Source organism: Misgurnus anguillicaudatus, chromosome 24, assembly GCF_027580225.2.
Source record: "Misgurnus anguillicaudatus chromosome 24, ASM2758022v2, whole genome shotgun sequence".
Classification (NCBI taxonomy): Eukaryota; Metazoa; Chordata; class Actinopteri; order Cypriniformes; family Cobitidae; genus Misgurnus; species Misgurnus anguillicaudatus.
In genome coordinates this window covers 44,960,972-44,983,152 of record NC_073360.2, presented here as the reverse complement: position 1 = coordinate 44,983,152, position 22,181 = coordinate 44,960,972, and the positions used below count along the sequence as shown (strand labels likewise).

The window sequence follows — 22,181 nt, the reverse complement described above, 5'->3', positions numbered from 1 at the left end:
CTTCTTAGTTTCTTAAAAGCTACATTTCTCTGTTTAATTGTCTCACTACATTCCTGATTCCAAACCCATAGTCTGGGTAAAAGTTTTAAAGCAAACAGCCACATCACTTCTTCTTCTTCTTCTTCTTCTTCTTATGATTTTGAATGGCGGATTGCAAACCAGCTTTTTGGAGCATTACCGCCACCATCTGGACTGGAGTGTGGATCAAGAGGTCAACCCACACTTACTTAAATCCTTTTTAATAACCCAGTTATCTTCAAGAAAGGAAACAAAAATTGAAAGCAAATGTTCTCTGATCCTCTTTGCAATAAAAGCTGTAAATTTAATGTCATCTGGCTCTCACTAAGTTGTGAGATCAATCTTTGTCTGGCTTGATGGTATTTAGGACAATACATAATTACATGCTCTATGGTCTCTTGACTATTGCAATATTCACACATTCCATCAACATGCTTTTTCATTATAAATTATGTTCCATTTAATCCTGTATGTCCTAGCCTCATTCTAGACAACACATCTTCTTCTTGCTTATTTCTGCATGTATTCCTGCTCTTCCCCACTTCTCTTTGGAATCTATACAGGTGTCTCCCAGACTGTTCATTATCCCACATAAACTGCCATTTTTCTTTCGTTTTAGCTTTAATTATACTTTTGACTTCAGCTTTACTGTACTCAACATTCACCTCTATATCAGGTAGTTCTGCTGCTTTCTTTGCACACATATCTGCCAGTTCATTACCTCCTACACCTATATGAGCTGGTACCCATATAAATGTAGTACTAATACCAGACTTAATCAGATTGTTCGCTAGTTGCATTATTTCATACACTATATCCTGTCTTGTCTCAGAGTGAAGAAACTTAAGGCTTGTCAAAGCTGAACTGGAGTCTGAGGCAATCACCGCTTGCTTAGGTCTGTTGCTCTCTACCCACATCAAGGCCAGCCATATTGCTAACAGTTCTGCTGTATATACTGCCAAATCATCACTAATTCTTTTTGCAACTTAGTTTAATTGAGGGATAACATACGCAATTCCCATTTTCGTATCAGTCTTCTTAGAAGCATCAGTATATATAATAATTCCTCCTTTATATTTCCTTGAAATGTATCTCTGTACCATGTACTGATCCACTTCATTATCCTCTTTTTCCTCCAATAAGCCTAAGTCAACTGGTACCTCTGCCAAAAACCAAGGAGGAACCCCTGGGTAAACTACTGAAGGGCTTATTTTAAGTGCACTAATTCCCATTATTACTACCTTCTGCCTTATTGTCCATCCAAAACTTTTAATTAAGTCATTCTCTCTTTCTTGACATTGCCATAGAACTGACTGACTCAAATGTTTGTCACCATGACCCCTCAAATTCGCCCAGTAAACAAGAGACAATTGGTCTCTTCTGAGATGGAGAGGCATCTCCCCCATCTCTACCTGAACTGCTGCTACTGGAGTGGTCTTAATTGCCCCACAGCATAGCTTCAAACCTTGATTTTGAATTACATCTAACTTTTTTAATGATGTTTTGGCAGCTGACCCATACACTATACACCCATAGTCCAATACCGATCTCATCAGCCCTGTATAAATGGATTTCAAAGCAGTTCTACTTGCACCCCATTCTACTCCACGGAGACATCTCATCACATTCAATACTCTCTTGCATTTTTCTATAATTTTTTGAATATGCATTGTCCAAGTCAGTTTTTTATCAAACCACATACCTAAATATTTATAAGCTTCTACTCGTTCTAATTCCATTCCAGATAACTTGATTTTTACATTCATACTTATTTTCTTCCTAGAGAAGAATAACGTCTTTGTTTTGTCTATAGAGAACCTAAAACCCCATTGACAGGCCCATTCTTGGACTTTGTTTACTGCCTGCTGCATCTTATCCCGTACAAATTCTATATTTCTTCCCTTTTTCCACATTGCTCCGTCATCAGCATACAACGCTACCCCAACTGAATTTTGTATATCCTGAAAGATATCATCAATCATTATTGAAAATAATAGTGGACTGATAATGCTTCCTTGTGGGACACCATTTTCCACACTGTAGCTCTTACTTAGTTCTCCATTTACTTTAACTTGTATTGTTCTGTCAGATAAAAACCCTTTTATCCACTGGAGCATTCTTCCCTTTATTCCCAATATTCTTAACTTAATTAGCATACCATCTTTCCACAACATGTCATACGCTTTCTCGATATCAAAAAATACTGCCACAACAGATTCTTTATTCACCTGCGCCTTCCTTATTGTATCTTCTAGGTATACAATGGGGTCCATGGTACCTCTACCTTTCCTGAAACCACTTTGATAATTTTGCATTAGACCTTTATGTTCCATCCAATATGTAAGCCTGTCATTGATCATCCTCTCCATAGTTTTCCCCATCTGAGATGTTAAAGCAATCGGCCTGTAGTTATTCGCTTTTTGAGGATCTTTCCCAGGTTTCCTAATTGGAATGATTATAGATTCCTTCCAGGTTCTAGGAATGCAATTACTTATCCACACTTTATTATACATATTCAACAACACATCCTTCCCCTTATCACTTAAGTTTTCCAACATGGAATAACAGATTTTATCTTTCCCTGGAGATGATTTACCTAATTTCCTCAATGCATTACTGAGTTCAAACTTTGTAAATAATACATCCAATACCCCTTCAACACTATCCTCATTGTCAAACACATATTGATATTTTTGAACTGTTTCTTCTCTACCTCTCTTTTCCATAACCTCTGCTTTTTCCTTACTACTAGTGATAGTTCTTTGCCCCTCAATCAGCATTGGATATCCATATTCCCTTCCATTCCCTTTCATTTTTTTAATCATATTCCAAATTCTCTCCACTGGAGTTGTTCGACCAATTGAATCACAGAACTGTTTCCAGTAATCTTTTTTCACCTGTCTTATAGTTTTCCTGACCATTGCTTGAGATCTTTTATATCGAACTAAATTCTGGTAATTATGTGTTCTCTTTAATTCTTTAAATGCTTTATTTCTATCTTTTATTACTTCCTTACATTCTTTCGACCACCATGGTACTATTTTATTTAACATCTTAGGCTTAGTTTTTGGAATAGAATCACCTGCTGCAACAATTATACAATTGCTAATTTCACAACATAATCTTTCGACTTCATGATTATTATCAATAGATGTCAATAATTCATCACTAACTTCTCTATACTTATCCCAATCTGCTTTATCCAAAATCCATCTCTCTTCTCTTACTTCATGTTCCTTTCTTAATTCCACTCCTATCTGAATTCTAATAGGATAGTGATCACTTCCTACTGTATTTCCTCTCAACACCTCCCAAGTACATTTTACTGCAAGTGTTTTAGTGACAATAGTGAGATCTATTGCTGTCTCTATACCCCTTGTCACATCTATTCTGGTTCCAGACCCATCATTCAGACATACCAGCTCTTTCTCTTCCATAAATTCTTCAATTACATTTCCATTAACACCATCCCTCTCTCCCCATAATGTACTATGTGCATTAAAATCCCCACAACAAACAATTCTCCCTGTCAAATCCTTCCAAATATCCTCCAGATGTCTAATCTCTATTTGCTTACATGGATTATAAAAGTTTATAATGGTCACCTTATCTTCCCTTGACCTTACTTCTGTGATTATATACTCCAAATCTTTTCCTGTTTTAATCTGTCTATACTGAAGTCCCATTTGTATAAATATTACAACCCCTCCTCCTTTACCTACTTCTCTATCCCTTCTTATAGAATGATACCCCTTTATTACAAAATCCAGCCTAGGCACTAGCCATGTTTCCTGCACACAAATTATATTAGGCTTTTCTTTGAAATTGTCAACATATTTCTTAAATTCTTGACCGTTTGAGATTAAACTCCTAGCATTCCATTGGAGTATAATTAAAACCATTATGTATCCCCAACCCATGTCTGAGATTGTTGTGCTTCATCATTAAGAATGTCTCTTACTCTTTCCCAAGGCATACCTTTTGCATCCAAGTATTTTTATGCAGACTTAACAATTATTTTAATTCTTTCAGTTCTGCTACTGGTTTGTGCAGAACAATTGATTATCTCAGCCATGAAAAGCACAAAATCACCTTTACTCACAATCAATGTCTCTTCTTTCAATTTCTTACACTTTGCACATTCCCCAACAACTTTAGTTCTGGTTTTTATTGCCTCTACCGGTACACCTTTTGGGACTTTCTTAGTTGCCTCCGCAAAGGAAACTCCTTGGACTACTTTAACTCGCTGTACCTCCTGCATTCTTTTGTTAGTCTCACATCCACCATATGCTGCACTATGTTCTCCACCACAATTACAACATTTTGGTTTTGTCCCTTCTTCACATCTTCCGTATTCGTGTTCACCACTGCACTTGCTACATCTTTGTTTTCCCTTGCATATCGCAGCTACATGCCCATATCTTTGACATTTAAAACACCGCAGTGGTGGAGGGATGTAAACCCTAACATCATAGCTCATGTAGCCTATAAAGACTCTTTCTGGGAGTTTCTCTTCCTCAAAGGTTAACAAGACTGAAAGACTGTCACATATATTTCCATTCCATCTTGTCTTTAGTCGTTTTGCTTCCCTAACTTTAACATTGCTTATTCCTTCTTTCACCGAATCTACTGATTCACTTAGGGGAATCCCCGGAGATTACACCCCCAACAAGCTTCTTGTCAAACACCTTTGAACACTTCACTTGCTGTCCATTTAGTTTATTTATCTTTATTGCTTTTTGTTGTTGTTCCACATTTCTACATATTACCAATAAAGAACCATTTCTCAATTTTTTAGCACTCTTTACCTCCCCAATATCTTTATGTAAAGCTTTGGTTAGTAAAATTGGACTCCACTTATCAAAAGTAGTCCCCTCTTTCAACAGTTTGATAAATACCTTAACCTCATTTTCCCTCCTTTCCACCGTATTTGTTCCCTTATCACTGTCACTATCATCCGACTTATCCCTATCCTTATTTTTGCGCTTTTTTTAACTACTTTCCACTCTTCCACATTCCCACTTCCAACATCCATCTCTCTTACCTCACTTCCTGATCCGTCACTATCTAACTCTTGCCCATTCACAGTCCAGTTGTTGCAAACCGCCTGAAGCTCATGGTTAACAGACAAACGTCTACGTTCCTTTACTCCAGAAGCCGCCATTTTCCCAGGACGGCCGCCACATCACTTCCTGTGGAAGCTACCATTTTGGGTGACCAGAAGGGGAGAATTTAGAAACACTTGATTCTGACATTTAATTTGGTGTTTAACTCTGTTTCTGTTAATGGTAGTTTTTTACTTGCTTTTTAGAAGTTTACATCTTGTTATTTTAATTGTTATATTATTTAATATGACTGATACAAACTTTTAATATTTTCCATGATAAGATGGTTTGCCCTGTAGGCGGGGCCTCAGCCTATAAATAGGCTTGCTTGCTTCCTAAAATGCATTCAGTTTTTATTGTGAACTCATTGTGAAGCTACAACTAAGCAGTATTGCAAACTTGGGCCATTCGGTTTAGCCAAAATAGCACATTGTTGCTTTTTGTTTTCTCATAGAGTGAGAGTCAGAGTGAGCGTCGTGCATCAGAGCTCCGTCGAGTTTATCATCCAAATCCTATTTTCTGACTACCTTGTTCCTATTTATATAATATAACATATTCGTTTATCTCAAGAATACTTTACCGTGACGACTATTGAGCAGTACTACCACGTGAAACGATTTATCACTGCTAAACACCCAGTGTTAGCATATAGCCCGCTAGCATCAACAAACAGCCGATCTAATGGCGGACTCATCCACTGTATGCTATTCAGACCTGTCCTCACCTGAGCGGGAAGCTGTGGAGCAGTTGATACCCGGTTATCGCAGATCCTACGCGAAGTACAGCGCCCAGCTCACCCAGGCTCCACACATCCACAAGCGGCCGAGAAGTGCAAAAAGCGAACACCCTACGCGGTGCAGCTTCACGGACCGCGCTCGAGGGAACGGGGACGCCATCGCCCAGAATGAAAGCGATAGGGAAGCCGTGGAGGAGCCGCTGCCCGGCCGTCGCAGATTCAGCTTGCCTCACATCACACTGGCTACAGATGTCCGCAGGCGATCGGGGCGTGCTGCGAGTGAGCTTCCCTCGCGATGTAGCTTCACGGACCGCGTCCAGGTGACCGAAGACGCCATCACCCAACATGAAAGCGGTAAGACTCCGCTTGTTATTGTAACCTGCATTACTTGCCACATGTACAGTTTAGCTTCTTCCATCAGCACAGAGGGGTTTACTTGTGCTAAGTGTATTGAAGTAGTAAGGCTGACGGAGAAGATTGCAGAACTAGAAGCGCGCATCCAAACGCTAGTTGATGACAGCAATACCGCTAATGCTACAAACGCTAATACCGCTAATGCTACAAACGCTAATACCGCTAATGCTACAAACGTTAATACCGCTAATGCTACAAACGCTAATGCTACAAACACTGTTTCGGGTGCGCCTAGTGTTAAACGTAATACACATAGCTCGGTTCCATCATCTGAGTCAAGGGGGCCGACTAACTGGGTGACTGTCAGGCGGCAAAGTCGTTTCCGGTGCCCACCCAAGACCCCCCTGGTAATTTCAAACAGGTTCGATATTCTAAGCAACACACCGACTGAGACGTCTGTTAAAAGTGCCTTGGTCATTGGAGATTCGATACTTAGGAACGCAAACATTGAGGCACCAGCCACCATAGTCGATTGTATAACGGGAGCCAGGTCTTCAGACATTAGATCAAAACTTAAAGTGCTGGCTAATGCTAAGCTTAAGTTTTCTAAAATTGTTATTCACGCCGGCACGAATGACACCAGACTCCGCCAGTCGGAGATCACCAAAGATAATATTAAAGAGATATGTGAAATTGCTAAAACAATGTCAGACAATGTAATATGCTCTGGTCCCCTCCCCGCCTACCGGGGGGATGAAACTTACAGTAGATTATTGTCTCTTTACGACTGGATGTCAAAATGGTGCCCTCAGCATAACGTAGGGTTTATAGACAATTGGAAGCATTTTCGGGGGAGACCTGACCTGCTAAAGAGAGATGGCCTCCATCCATCTCAGGAAGGAAGTGCGATTCTCTCTATAAATCTGACCAATAGTCTTACTTCGAATACAGTCTGACTATCCAGGGTACAAGTCAGACAACAGACGGATCGGCTTAACCGTCCATCTGTTAGCTGCCGTGATATGTCAAGATCACTTATATCCCAGCACTTCATGTCAATCTTACCAGAATATCAACACATTTCAACTGTATCTGTTCCCCGAACAAATAAATACAGAGCACCGCTTGCCACATCTGGTACAAATCTGATTAATATAAAATTAGACAACAATACTTTAACAGATGAACCTCGAATATTAAAATTCGGCCTTCTTAACATTAGATCGCTTACCAATAAAGAACCTATTGTCAATGAAATAGTTACAGACCAAAACTTAGATGCATTCTGTTTAACAGAAACCTGGCTTAAAGCAGACGACTACATTAGTTTAAACGAATCCACCCCACAAGACTATTATTATAAACACGAACCTCGATTAAAGGGGAGAGGGGGTGGTGTAGCTACAATATACAACAAAATTTTTAAAGTAAACCAAAAATCTGAAGTAAAATTTTAATCATTCGAACTAATGTTGTTAAATATGGAAATAACCGATCGTAACCACAAACAGCTCTCTTTTGCCTTAGCTACAATCTATAGACCTCCGGGCCACCATGCAGATTTCCTTAAAGAAATAGCAGATTTCCTGTCTGAGCTTGTAGTCACTGTAGATAAAGCTCTTATCGTTGGTGATTTTAATATTCATGTGGATAACCCAAAAGATGCACTAGGACGTGCATTTATGGATGTTCTAAATTCTCTCAATATTAGACAAAACGTGACAGGGCCAACGCATACTCGTAAGCACACATTAGACTTAATTCTGTCACTCGGGCTCAATATTAATGACATCAAAATATCACCTCAGAGTGATGCAGTTTCTGACCATTACCTTGTGTCATACACTGTACTTCTAGATAGGATCACTCAATCCACAACATGCTACAGATTAGCCAGAACAATAATTTCCACCACTAAAGATAGATTTATTAGCACTCTTCCAGACCTGTCCCAAATTAAACATGTAGCAGATAACTCTGACGATCTAGATATTGTAATAGAAAACCTAAACAATGTCTGTTCTAACACATTGGATGCCGTTGCTCCCATTCGAAAAAAGAGAATCAAAGAAAAACCGCCAGCTCCATGGTATGATCATCACACCGCAGCACTCAAAAAGGCAACTAGGAAAATGGAAAGAAATTATAGAAGCACAAAGTTAGAGGTATGGCGTGCAGCATGGAAAGAGAGTGTTAAACAATACAGACAGGCTATTAAAACCGCCAGATCTACCTATCTTAGCAGGCTTATAAATGAGAATCATAATAACCCTCGTTTCCTCTTCAGCACGGTTGCAAAACTGACCAGAAATAAAGAACAAACATAAACCAATAGTAAACTTCAACACAATAGTAACGACTTCATGAACTTCTTTTCTAACAAAATTACGTCTATAAGGGAAAACATCGTAGCTACCCAGGCAGCCACCACTCAACCCGTTAGTTCACTTAACACTAGACTACCATACGAACATCTTGATTCATTTAAACCTACTACAATAGATGAGCTCTCTAGACTAGTTACATCATCCAAATCATCGTCCTGTATATTAGACCCCGTTCCCACAAAACTGCTTAAAGAGGTATTCCCTGTAGTGTCAACCCCGGTTCTAAATATCTTTAACTCATCGCTAGAAATAGGATATGTTCCAACAGCTTTCAAACTAGCAGTTATTAAACCGCTGATTAAAAAACCGCAGCTTGATCAGGGAGAGCTTAATAACTTTAGACCAATCTCAAATCTCCCTTTTCTTTCGAAAATATTAGAAAAGGTAGTGGCAAGCCAGTTACGCACATTCTTGACAAATAATAGTACATATGAAAAGTTCCAATCAGGATTCAGGCCCCACCATAGCACAGAGACAGCGTTGCTTAGAGTTACAAATGACCTCCTACTAACATCCGATCGTGGTGAAATCTCAATTCTTATATTATTAGACCTTAGTGCAGCCTTTGACACAATAGATCATACAATCTTACTCAATAGACTAGAAAACTATGTTGGTATCAGTGGTCAGGCGCTAGCCTGGTTTAGGTCGTATCTAACCAATCGCTATCACTTTGTTTATGTAAACGAGGAAGAGTCATATCACTCCCTGGTTAAATACGGTGTACCGCAGGGATCGGTTTTAGGTCCTATCCTGTTCTCGTTATACATGTTACCTCTAGGAGACATTATCAGGAAACATAACATAAGTTTTCACTGCTATGCGGATGATACCCAGCTTTACATCTCCTCACATCCCAGCGACACACACACGTTTTCTAAGCTAACAGACTGCCTTAGCGATGTTAGTGACTGGATGGCACATAACTTTCTTAAGCTGAACTCCAATAAGACAGAGATACTTATTATTGAACCGAATCGCTACAAACATAATATGTCAGATTACAAGTTGCACATAGATGGCTGCACTGTGGTGCCATCTTCCACGGTTAGGAACTTAGGTGTGATGTTCGACAGCAACTTATCCTTCGATAGTCATATCGCCAACGTCTGCCGCACAGCATTCTTCCATCTTAGAAATATCTCGAAAATACGCCATATACTGTCTACATCTGACGCAGAGAAGCTTATCCATGCTTTTATGACCTCTAGAATAGACTATTGTAAATCGCTACTCGGGGGATGCCATGCAAATCAAGTAAACAAGCTTCAGCTAGTTCAAAACGCTTCCGCAAGGGTACTTACTCGATCTAAAAAGTATGACCACATAAGCCCAATTCTGGCATCTTTACACTGGCTACCAGTTAAATATCGCATACAATTTAAAATATCACTAATCACCTACAAAGCTTTAAATGGCCTACCCTTATGCAACAAAAATATATTTCTCAATATATTACATGACAATATATTTAATGTGTCTCCATATATTGTGAAATTTACATAGTAATATATATCATGATATATTATATAAAAATATATTTAATATATGTAAGTGATATATTGCAATATATTATACAATACTGCAATTATTGCCGTTTTCATATATTGATTAAATACATCTCATTATACTATTTAATATATCCCATAATATATTGGAAATATATGAAGTAATATATTGATGCATATATTCTAAATGTATGTAATATATTGAAGTATATATTGGCAATATAGTAATATGTTGATACATATATTTTAAATGTATGTAATATATTGATACATATATTCTAAATGTATGTAATAGATTGCAGTATATATTGGCAATATATGGAGTAATATGTTGATACATATATTCTATATGTATGTAATATAGTGCAGTATATATTGGCAATATATGGAGTAATATGTTGATACATATATTTTAAATGTATGTAATATATTGATACATATATTCTATATGTATGTAATATATTGCAGTATACATTGGCAATATATGGAGTAATATGTTGATACATATGTTCTATATGTATGTAATATATTGCAGTATATATTGGCAATATATGGAGTAATATGTTGATAAATATATTCTAAATGTATGTACTATATTGCAGTATATATTGGCAATATATGTAGTAATATGTTGATAAATATATTCTATATGTATGTAATATATTGCAGTATATATTGGCAATATATGGAGTAATATGTTGATACATATATTCTTTATGTATGTAATATATTGCAGTATATATTGGCAATATATGGAGTAATATGTTGATAAATATATTCTATATGTATGTAATATATTGCAGTATATATTGGCAATATATGGAGTAATATGTTGATAAATATATTCTAAATGTATGTAATATATTGCAGTATATATTGGCAATATATGGAGTAATATGTTGATACATATATTTTATAATGTATGTAATATATTGCAGTACATATATTCTATATGTATGTAATATATTGCAGTATACATTGGCAATATATGGAGTAATATGTTGATACATATATTATGTATGTATGTGGTATATTGCAGTATATATTGGCAATATATGTAGTAATATATTGATACATATATTCTAAATGCTTGTAGTATATTGCAGTATATATTGGCAATATATGGAGTAATATGTTGATACATATATTCTTTATGTATGTAATATATTGCAGTATATATTGGCAATATATGGAGTAATATGTTGATACATATATTCTTTATGTATGTAATATATTGCAGTATATATTGGCAATATATGGAGTAATATGTTGATACATATATTCTTTATGTATGTAATATATTGCAGTATATATTGGCAGTATATGGAGTAATATGTTGATAAATATAATCTTAATGTATGTAATATATTGCAGTATATATTGGCGATATATGGAGTAATATGTTGATAAATATAATCTTAATGTATGTAATATATTGCAGTATATATTGGCGATATATGGAGTAATATGTTGATGCATATATTCTTTATGTATGCAATATATTGCAGTATATTGTAAAATACATGAGTAATATGTTGATACATATATTCTATATATATGTAATTTATTGCAGAATATTGATAAATATAAATAATTGCCGCTTTTAATATATTGCACGTGAATATAATATATGTGTTTATATATCTCAAAATATATGCAATATTATATTTATAAATATCCGCCATATTGTATTCCGATTGATATGCAAAAATGTATTAACAATATATGTACAGATATAGTGTCACATGTATGTTTACTATATGGTAGAATATATTTTAAATAATATGTAAAATTATATAGAAATATATACATAAAAATATCTACACACATTTATACCACATATTAACACAGACTAATGGATAATCTATCAAAAGCCACCTTTATTTTCTTTAGTCAGGCACACATACTAAAACTAATTTTAGGTAGAGAGCTAAACAGACCTATTACAACCACAAGAGGTTTTGCACATGGTCAGACAATGTGGTTTGCTTTACATTACATAAATGTCTTGCATTACATTAACATAAATTACATTTTAAAAGAGTGACATAAAACAGAAAATATACAAAATATAAATTAAAGCAATTTAAATTACCAAGGTCTATTTATTTCAAACTTTCAGCAGTGCCGTTATACAGTTAAAATACAATATAAACAAAATGCACAGACAATAATAGATAAATAAATAATAAACAAACTTTCAAGGAGCTTTGGCAATGTGTAAAAGCAAAGAAATAAAATGCCAAAAGAACAGGCCTTTATCCTGGCTAGGAGTCCATCTTGGCTCTTCACTGATTTAAATGACTTATATACCCATGCTTTTGCACTTCACCTGGTGTCTTAGCTCGCATATTCTACTGTTGATGGATTTTCTAACATCAGCTTCGGCCGTGGAAACTGGTTTAAAACAGCATCTGTGGAACAAAACAACAATGATTACTCTCTCCCTTCTCACTCCTTCCCCTCTGGTTCACAAAAATCTCTCCTGGAAGAGATGCAATCAAAACTGGAAAGCACCACTTCTGAAAACTATGTACCTTGTAAACTTGAAGTTTTTCCTGGGTTGAGAGCATGCCAACCATCAGTCTCCTTCTCGAGTTTTACTGGTGGTTAGCAAACAGCTTTTAGGTGCAGTACCGCCACCTACTGATTAGGAGTATGAGTTAGGACTATAGGTCAGGACCTATCAGCCTCCTTGTTGCTAGTCTCTCTTATGTGTCCTGTCCTCTCCTCGCGCCTGAATCTCAGCTTCCTACTCAAGCATTATGCTCCATCGCCTTTGGCATGCGTTCTGGTTGAAGCAGTCGGTGCTGAGTAGAGTACTGACAAACGTAGAAAATGAAAGAAATGTCTCTGCTGTTTCAATAAAACTGTTATTTGTGTAATGCAGATTTTTGTCTTCAATATTTTCTTTAGGCTATATGCCATGGATATTCATGAATATGCTGTAGTTGTTTATTTGGAAAGTAAAAATTGTTAAATCATATATACATACATACATACATACATACATAGCACATGCATATATTCATGGGCATTGCTAGATATAAAGCTCTACTGGGGCACAGGCCCCTCATTTTTTGCTGACTTTTTTTGAAAGCCTGCTGTGTGCAAGAAGTGTGCAACACTTCTATACAATGTCCTTTGCTTAACCCACTATTCTACAGTTCAACAGTTACTGCAAAAGATACATATATACAAGTATAATCTTCATTATACCTAACATTATTACACATTTCTTGAAACTATGCCTCATATTCTCAAAACAGTAAAGACAATTCCATAAAGTCACACACAATACTCCAAACATCATATTTTCAGGTCAAAATGAAGCTCTACACTCAAAACCATTCACTCTTACTGAAATACCAAACTTTTCCCTCAGACAACACACACAAGCTTTCAAAAACACACACACTACAACATAGTATTACACACTGGTGCAATCAATTCAAAACAATATATCCAAAACTGGTAAGTTGCTTGTGGTTCTCCCCCTCAAAAACCTTTTCACATGACCAAAAAGACACAATCAATGTATGCATTAGCACATTTTTATTCATTCATGTGCTATACACAGCACTACTGTAATTTTTTTATTATTTCGCCTCAACATCCCGTCTTAGTTATGGGTCAGGCCAGAGAATCTCATTCACATCACAGGCTATATTGGTCCTAGCCAAACAGCGAGGGTAAAATCCTCTTGCCTGATCCACCCTCTGCATTCATCTGCTGATATGTCTATCTGTATGGAAGGCAATTTGATGCATTTCTTTATTCCAGTAGCATAGTCCAACAGTGTATGCACACTAAAGTTACTGTATAGAGCAGTCTTACTGTAAGTACACCTATCTGTTTTCCTCCCTGAAGCCTCTGAAGATTGAGGCATAAGTGAAGCGACTCAAATTAGGCTTTATTCGTTGCTCAGCCTCCATCATAGTCATACCATGGACCAGGACATGGTCAACTAGAGTGGCTTGAATTTCACCTTGAAATTGCTTGTCACCTTGCCCTTCATCTCCTTCCTCCTCTTTCACCACGTCCTCCTCCTCTTCCTCCTCCTTCACCACGTCCTCCTCCTTTCCCTTCTCCTCTCCCTCCTCCTATTCCTACTCCTCCTCCTCGACCTATTTCTTCATCATGTCCTCTCCCTTCACCTTCACCATGTCCTCTTTCTCCTCCTTCTACACGTCCTCCTTCTTTCCCTCCTCCTCTTCCTCTCCCTCCTCCTCTTCCTCCTCCTTCTCCTCGACCTATTCCTTCATTTCTCTGTGGATCCATTGTTTCAAAGCTCAATGAACAGATTCAGGCCCTTTTATGTATCTATTGAAGGATCTTATTGCTGTGTGTTCAATTTTGACTTTTAGTGTTTCCAGCTTGGTAATTGTTTGCTAAGCTGTGCTGACTTGAGTGAACAGTATTGAATGCTAGTGCTTTCCATATGACCAGATGGTGTAAGCACTGAGAAATGTAAGGATTTGTGTGTAGAGTTTTGAAGTAACAGTTCACCAAAACTGACTCATGTGTTAACCCAGGTGAAAAAGTAGTACACTTCCATAGTGTATTTAAAGTGCTTTATTTTCGCACACTAATTTTGTACTTAATATACTAAAAATTAATCTTTAGTACTTCTTAAGATGTTCTTGGGATCGTCTTGGTGTACTTCACTGTGCTATTTTGAGACACCATAAATATGAACTAAAATGTGCCAAAAATGTAATTAAAAAATGTATTTAGGTACCACTTGTAGTAAACTTGAAACCCATCTTTGTATAAAAGTTGTGTTCAAGTTTAATACAAGTGTAAACTAAATAATTTTTTTTATACAGAGATAGTATGTTAAAAGTGCATGTTAGTTCATATTCATGGTGCCTCAAAATAGCACAGTGAAGTACACTTGGATGATCTTAAGAACATCTTACATCTGTCTCAGCAACAATTCAATTCTTCAGACTTGACAAGGTTTTCCTGAGATTTTTCCTCTAATGTTTCAGACCTGACCGGGTGAGGATGTAGTTTGTCTTACCTCCTTAAAACTCATCATCTCTCTTGTCTGCTTCGCTTTCCCTGCTTTGCACAAAACATGTTCATCTAAAGAAGCCAATAATTACCGAGTCAAAATAAGATTATCATTATTATTTAGAAACTTACTTTAGTCTAGTCATGTTTTCATAAGCTAACTCGCGTGGCGTCACCTTTTGAATGTGGTTGTGTGCAGATGAACGCAAAGACGTGCATGGACATGGATACGTGTGTGCACGAGTCAATGCGACTGCTTCGTCGCTTTTACAAGCGTAAATTGGGTAACTACATTGCATATAGATCCGTTTTTGCCGGGATTATCTTTGTATAGGAATACACTAGTTAACTGCTAAAATTTAAACTTGAGATTTACACCAGGACACAAAAGATTTACACTGGGGCATGTGCCCCAGTAAAAGGGATCTAGCGACGCCCCTGCATATATTGCAGTATATTAAATCATATAAAGACAAAATATTACATGGAAAAACATAGTGCCCTTTTTGGTCTTGGTTACAATATATTTTGTATCAATATATACATGTATGGTCTATTCATATACTGCAATATAATGGAAAATATACATATTAAATCCTATATATGGGAATATACTGCCTAATATATTACATGATATTTTCTATGCATATATTACAATATATTGGGAAATATAAATATTAAATCCGATATATGGGAATATATTGCCTAATATATTACATGATATTTTCCAATATACTGCAGTATATTTTTGTTGCATAAGGGTAGCACCCTCATATCTTAGAGAATTACTATCAGAATACAATCCATCACGCACACTACGGTCGCAAAATTCTGGTCTCTTGATTATCCCTAGACTATCAAAAGTGTCTAAAAGTGGAAGGTCATTTTCCTACTTAGCCCCTAAGCTCTGGAATGATTTACCAACCGATGTCCGAGAATCAGACACAGTCGATAATTTTAAATCTAGACTTAAAACTTTTCTCTTCAACAAGGCATTCACATAATTGTTTTATTAATGGTACTCATCTCACAATAGATAGCTTGAACAACCTAATAAATAAATAAACTAAATATTCTTAAGAAAATGTTTAATCTCTCCTTACTCGTTTACATGTGTGCAGCAAACCATGAGCCGGGCATAAACTTTTAAAAACAAAGGTCACGTATAAAATAGAAAAGGCTACATACAAGGAAAAGAAACGCTACTCTGTGCACATACAAACCACAATACAAGGCCAAAACTTCAAAACTACACCAATAAATCCCCGAATCGGGCCATTAATTGCCAAGCGCAGAGGAGTGATTGAAAGTTATGTATGGAATTATGTTATCACTTGCTCGGCCCTTCTCCTGAGGTTTCTGAGTCGAGTAGGGGAGTACTGTGAAGCCCAGACAGGCATCAGGGAGATGGCTGGTGCAGTCACGTCCCCGTCTCCCCTTTACTCCCTTGCTCGTCCGGATTTCAATAAAGCACGATGGGTATAGATTTGTGGTGTTAAGCCCACTAGTTGGGGGCGGGACTTCAGTCCTTAAAAGGGTGTCACTGCACCCATTTCCAAAACATTCGCCGTCCCGTGCATTTTTCTCATTCTCCCTAAACCAAACTGTGCAGAGTCTTTCACTAGGATGACGTTGTATCTTCAATACGTATATGTACATGTGTGTGTATGTATGTGTATATGTGTGTATGTGTGTATGTATATATATGTATATATATATATATATATATATATATATATATATATATATATATATATATATATATATATATATATATATATATGTATATATATATATATGTGTATATATATATATATATATATATATATATATATATATATATATATATATATATATATATATGTATATATATATATATATATATATATATATATATATATATGTATATATATATATATATATATATATATATATATATATATATATATATATATATATATATATATATATATATATATATATATATATATATATGTGTATATATATATATATGTGTATATATATATATATATATATATGTGTATATATATATATATGTGTATATATATATATATATATATATATATATATATATATATATATATATATATATATATATATATATATATATATATATATATATATATATATATGTGTATATATATATGTGTATGTATGTGTATGTATATATATGTGTATATATGTATATATAGATATGTGTGGATATATATGGATATATGTTTGTGTATATGTACAGGTGTATACATATGAATGGCCCCTACGCTAATTGGGTTTTGTTTTTCTTTCTTTATGTCTCGTCCTGCTCTCCGAGGACAATGAGACAAACAGACCCAGTTCCGCTAAATGTGAAAGTCGGCACACCTCTGACCCACCGGCAGACCTTCAACGTGATGCCCAGCTGATGCATGACCAACGACCACAGGCAGAACCCGCTTAACCTCCGCCTAATCTCCTTAATCGTTTCAATATAAATATATCTCCCAAGGGTTTTTCCCTCCTATGACTTTTTTTAACTTCCCCGGCTGAGCCTGGGGTTTTTTTCTCCTAGGGGGTTTTTCAACCCGGGGAGGCAGCCCTCTTGGGCTTAACTTAGCTCCCTCTTCTTTACGTTACATTAGCAATACGCACGCTTATAATGTTGATTCATAGCCGCATCAAATTTAGCTGCTTGTGCTATCGTGTATTATGTTGTGCTATCTGTTGTTTTTCTGTGCTTTCCACTGCTTCTATTAATGTAAAGCTGCTTTGAAACAATCACCAATTGTGAAAAGCGCTATATAAATAAAATTTAATTGAATTGAATTGAATACACTTTACATATTTTTGCTCTTTCAAATAAAACACCATTTGGATCCTGCATTAACTTTTTAGTACAGCACGTCATTTCCTTTTTCTACTCCAACTTGGCTCCCTTACAGATGTCCTCAGACAAGTATTGTTCAAAATTTGAAGACAACATTTATAAAAAGTTTTGGTCCACTTTAAATGTTGAATAGTGAATTTTAATTTAATCTCAGTAATGTATTTGATAACTGAAGCTGATTTTATTCAACATTCATCACAACACTTTAACTCTTACTGAAAGTCACAAACATAAAACATTAAAATTTAATTAAGATGAGAAAAAAGAGTAACAACAAAATCATTCAGAAATAAAAACATTAGTGAACATTTTGTGATGTTTGATGAGAGAAATCTGATTTCATTACTGTATAAAAAAATAAATCACACAGTTAATATAAACATAAACTGATGAAGTTAATTTCCTTGTAAATCTCACTGATGTGTTTCAGTAAAACACAAACACGCATAAATGAAACTAAAATGAAAATGTTCATAAACACTAAATGATGACAGAAGAGAAACAAATTCAACTCACTGTAGATTTGATCTGTGTGTGAACAAACTGTGTGTCTCTGTTCTCTACAGGTTGTGTGATTGTAATATCACAGATGAAGTTTGTGTTGCTCTGACTTCAGCTCTGAGATCAAACCCATCATCACAACTGAGAGTACTGGATCTGTATGATAATAAACTAAGAGATTCAGGAGTGAAGCTGATCTCTGATGTACTGAAGAATCCTGACTGTAAACTGGAGATACTGAAGTAAGATCATCTCTCTGATAGTCACACATGCACTGAGGTTTAGTTAAACATAAACTGATGAAGTTAATTTCCTTGTAAATCTCACTGATGTGTTTCAGTAAAACACAAACACACATAAATGAAACTAAAATAAAATTGTCCATAAACACTAAATGATGACAGAAGAGAAACAAATTCAACTCACTGTAGATTTGATCTTTGTGTGAACAAACTGTGTGTCTCTGTTCTCTACAGGTTGTGTAGTTGTGATATCACAGATGAAGGTTGTTTTGCTCTGACTTCAGCTCTGAGATCAAACCCATCATCACATCTGAGAGATCTGGATCTGTCTCATATTAATCTCAGAGATTCAAGATTGAAGCTGATCTCTGATGCACTGAAGAATCCTGACTGTAAACTGGAGATACTAAAGTAAGATCATCTCTCTGATAGTCACACATGTACTGAGATTTAGTTAAACATAAACTGTATGAAGAAAACACACTAAACTGTAAAGGATCTGATCAGTAAGCAGATATATCAGCAGTCTCATGAATAATTATGAGACATTGATACATCATCAAAGTATTGCAATGTTTTACCACAACACAGCATGTGTAGATAAAAACTGAGATAAAGATTAAAATTTAATGTCATTCTCCTATAATTAAAATGAATGATGTTTAGATTTCCCCTACACACCTGACTGACTTAAGTTACATAACCGATGCATCTATAGACAACACACACAAGACATTTATCCTCACCGAGTGTCCACAGAAGAAAAACACTCAAGAGTCACACAACATCTTGTCTATTATGAACACAAACACTTGAGGAAATAAGATCATGGGCCCTATTTTAACAATCTGAAACGCAAGTGCGAAGCGCAAAGCGCAAGTCACTTTGTGGGCAGATCTTGGGCGCTGTTGCTATTTTCCCGGCGGGAGAAATAAGTCTTGCGCCGGGCGCAAATCAATAAGGGGTTGGTCTGAAGTAGGTTCATTATTCATAGGTGTGGTTTGGGCGTAACGTCAAATAAACCAATCAGAACGCTATGCAACATTCCCTTTAAACGCAAGGGCGCAAGTTCCATGGGGGGTTGCTATTATTATGACGGATTTACCAGGCGCATGTGAGGAGCGGTTCACAGCCGAGGAGACCGACGCTCTTGTAAGAGCAGTCAAAGACAGAGAAGTTGTTTTGTATGGGGATGGGTAAAACCCGCCCAAATCAGCGTCGGTTAAACAGGCGTGAGAGGAAATAGCCGCAATTGTCTCATCAGCTGGCATTCCCAGGACGTTGCTCCGCAAGCGCTACAATGATGTCAGGAGACGGGGGAATCCCAAGCTTGCCAGCATAAATCGGGCACGCCGTGTAACGGGAGGTAGATCTGCCTCTACACGTGACCTGACGCCAGCAGAGGACATCGCTGCGTCCACCCTCACCGCTGAAAGCCAAGAAACGCAGTCCAACCCCAAAGTACACTTAGAAATCAAGTTTACATACATAAAGGTTTCTTATGAAAACATTTTAATTATTATTTACATAAAATAAACGTAATACAGCCACACAACAAACTTATGAAAATATTTTAATCGTTATTTGCATGATAATTTTTTAATGCAGCCACACAATAAATAAAAACTATCACCACAATGCTCACCACTATGATTTCCCTTATCTCATGTGTTAATATTTTTTATTGTAACAAATGATGTTTTATATAAACAAGGTTTGGGAGGAGCTGATCAGTCAATGAACTCGGCTGGCTTTCAATCATTAATCAATGAACATGGCTGGCCCTTAATCACTAATCAATGAACTTGGCTGGCTCTCAATCACTAATCAATGAACACGGCTGGCTCTCGATGATTAAGGATAGATTCATAAATAAATGTAACAATATATTAAATACATGACCAAAGCATGTTCAATTTCATGCGAATGGTATACTCCAAACAAAAATAACAAATTAAGGATAGACCTTGTCTCAAAAGTATAAAGTGTGAACCAATTAAAAAATATATCATGGTATTAAGTGGTGCAGAAAAGGCTTTTTACTACTATATATATATCATAAATTCACTATACAGTAATCGATTCCGTGTAATGCAATACTCCAATACAACCCATGAGGGCGCGCCGCGCATCGCACAATTCTAAACCTTTGAATCAGATAACGAAGCAGTCACGTGGGTGTGTGTGAAACGAAGCTTCGGACGTCATTGGTCACGTGATTTTGCCAGAACGAATCAAGCTTCGATACAAAGCTTCAATGAAAATCGGTTCGTTTTTTTGACACACGCTTCGGAGCTTCGGTGTCACTGGTAACATCACTACCTTCCGACAGCGGTCGGGATGTTTCAATCAAGCCCGAGGCCTCCCCACAGGCCGGGCGATCTTCCCGCATTGTTACACGAATCCCGAGGAGAAAAGGGCCGTCTCCTCGCACCCCGCAGAGGCGCTCCCCACCATCACCGGCATCTTCATATGCTTCTGCTTCTCCAGGAATCCCCGACATCAAGAAATGGTCCATCCTAGGCCTCGAACTAGCTCTTGAAAATGGAGATATTCCATTCTCACGTAAACAAACAAAGGCGCAACTGTTCAGCCTGCTCCGCGATAGCCGGAGGGCTACTCAACCCCCGCAAACAGCCGTGACAGCAAGCTCTGACTCCTCGTCTCTGCAAGCACGGAGTACACCGTACACCCGAAAGACACCAGGGAAAACACGGAGGTCTCAAAGACACCGCATGAAGCCATCAGCTAGCCTGGGTCGCCCGCCGATGTCTCCAGCAGCCAGCTCACAAGCGAGTCAGCTAGCAAGCCAGCCAGACAGCGCGAACATGCTTCCGCTCACGGCAACGGCTTCGCTCCTCCCACTGCCGCTTCTTTCTCCCGGCCAATGGCCTGCTGCCCCTCCGTCTCTCTATCACACGGGTTGCGTTCAGCAGCAGCGCCGGCCGCATCTATTTTTCCTTCTCACATTTCTCCAATTTTTTCCGCAGGAGCTGACACGAGCGCGGCAACGGCTTCGCTCCTCCCACTGCTGCTTCCTTCTCCCGGCCAATGGCCTGCTGCCCCTCCGTCTCTCTATCACACGGGGTTGCGTTCAGCAGCAGCGCCGGCCACATCTATTTTTCTTTCTCACATTTCTCCCACTTTTTCCGCAGGAGCCGACACGAGCTCGGTAACGGCTTTGCTCATCCCACTGCCGCTTCCTTCTCCCGGCCAATGGCCTGCTGCCCCTCCGTCTCTCTATCACACAGGGTTGCGTTCAGCAGCAGCGCCGGCCACATCTATTTTTCCTTCTCACATTTCTCCCACTTTTTGCAGCAGGAGCCGACTCGAGCGTGAGGATGCCTCCGCTAACGAGTCAGGCCCCGGTTTTCGCTGCAGGAGCCGACACGAGCGTGAGGATGCCTCCGCTAACGAGTCAGGCCCC

At 37.3% G+C, this 22,181-nt stretch overlaps 1 long non-coding RNA gene and 1 pseudogene across 1 annotated transcript; one reads left to right on the top strand and one right to left on the bottom strand.

Moving 5' to 3' along the window:
• LOC129437111 (protein NLRC3-like) overlaps nt 1-22,181 on the top strand; it is a 433,660-nt pseudogene that overhangs the window by 38,875 nt on the left and 372,604 nt on the right.
• Nucleotides 11,988-15,230, bottom strand: LOC141361757 (uncharacterized). The gene is made up of 3 exons (XR_012367936.1): nt 15,135-15,230; nt 12,646-12,930; nt 11,988-12,522 (listed from the first exon to the last, which is right to left on the bottom strand). It is a non-coding gene; the product is annotated as an uncharacterized lncRNA (long non-coding RNA).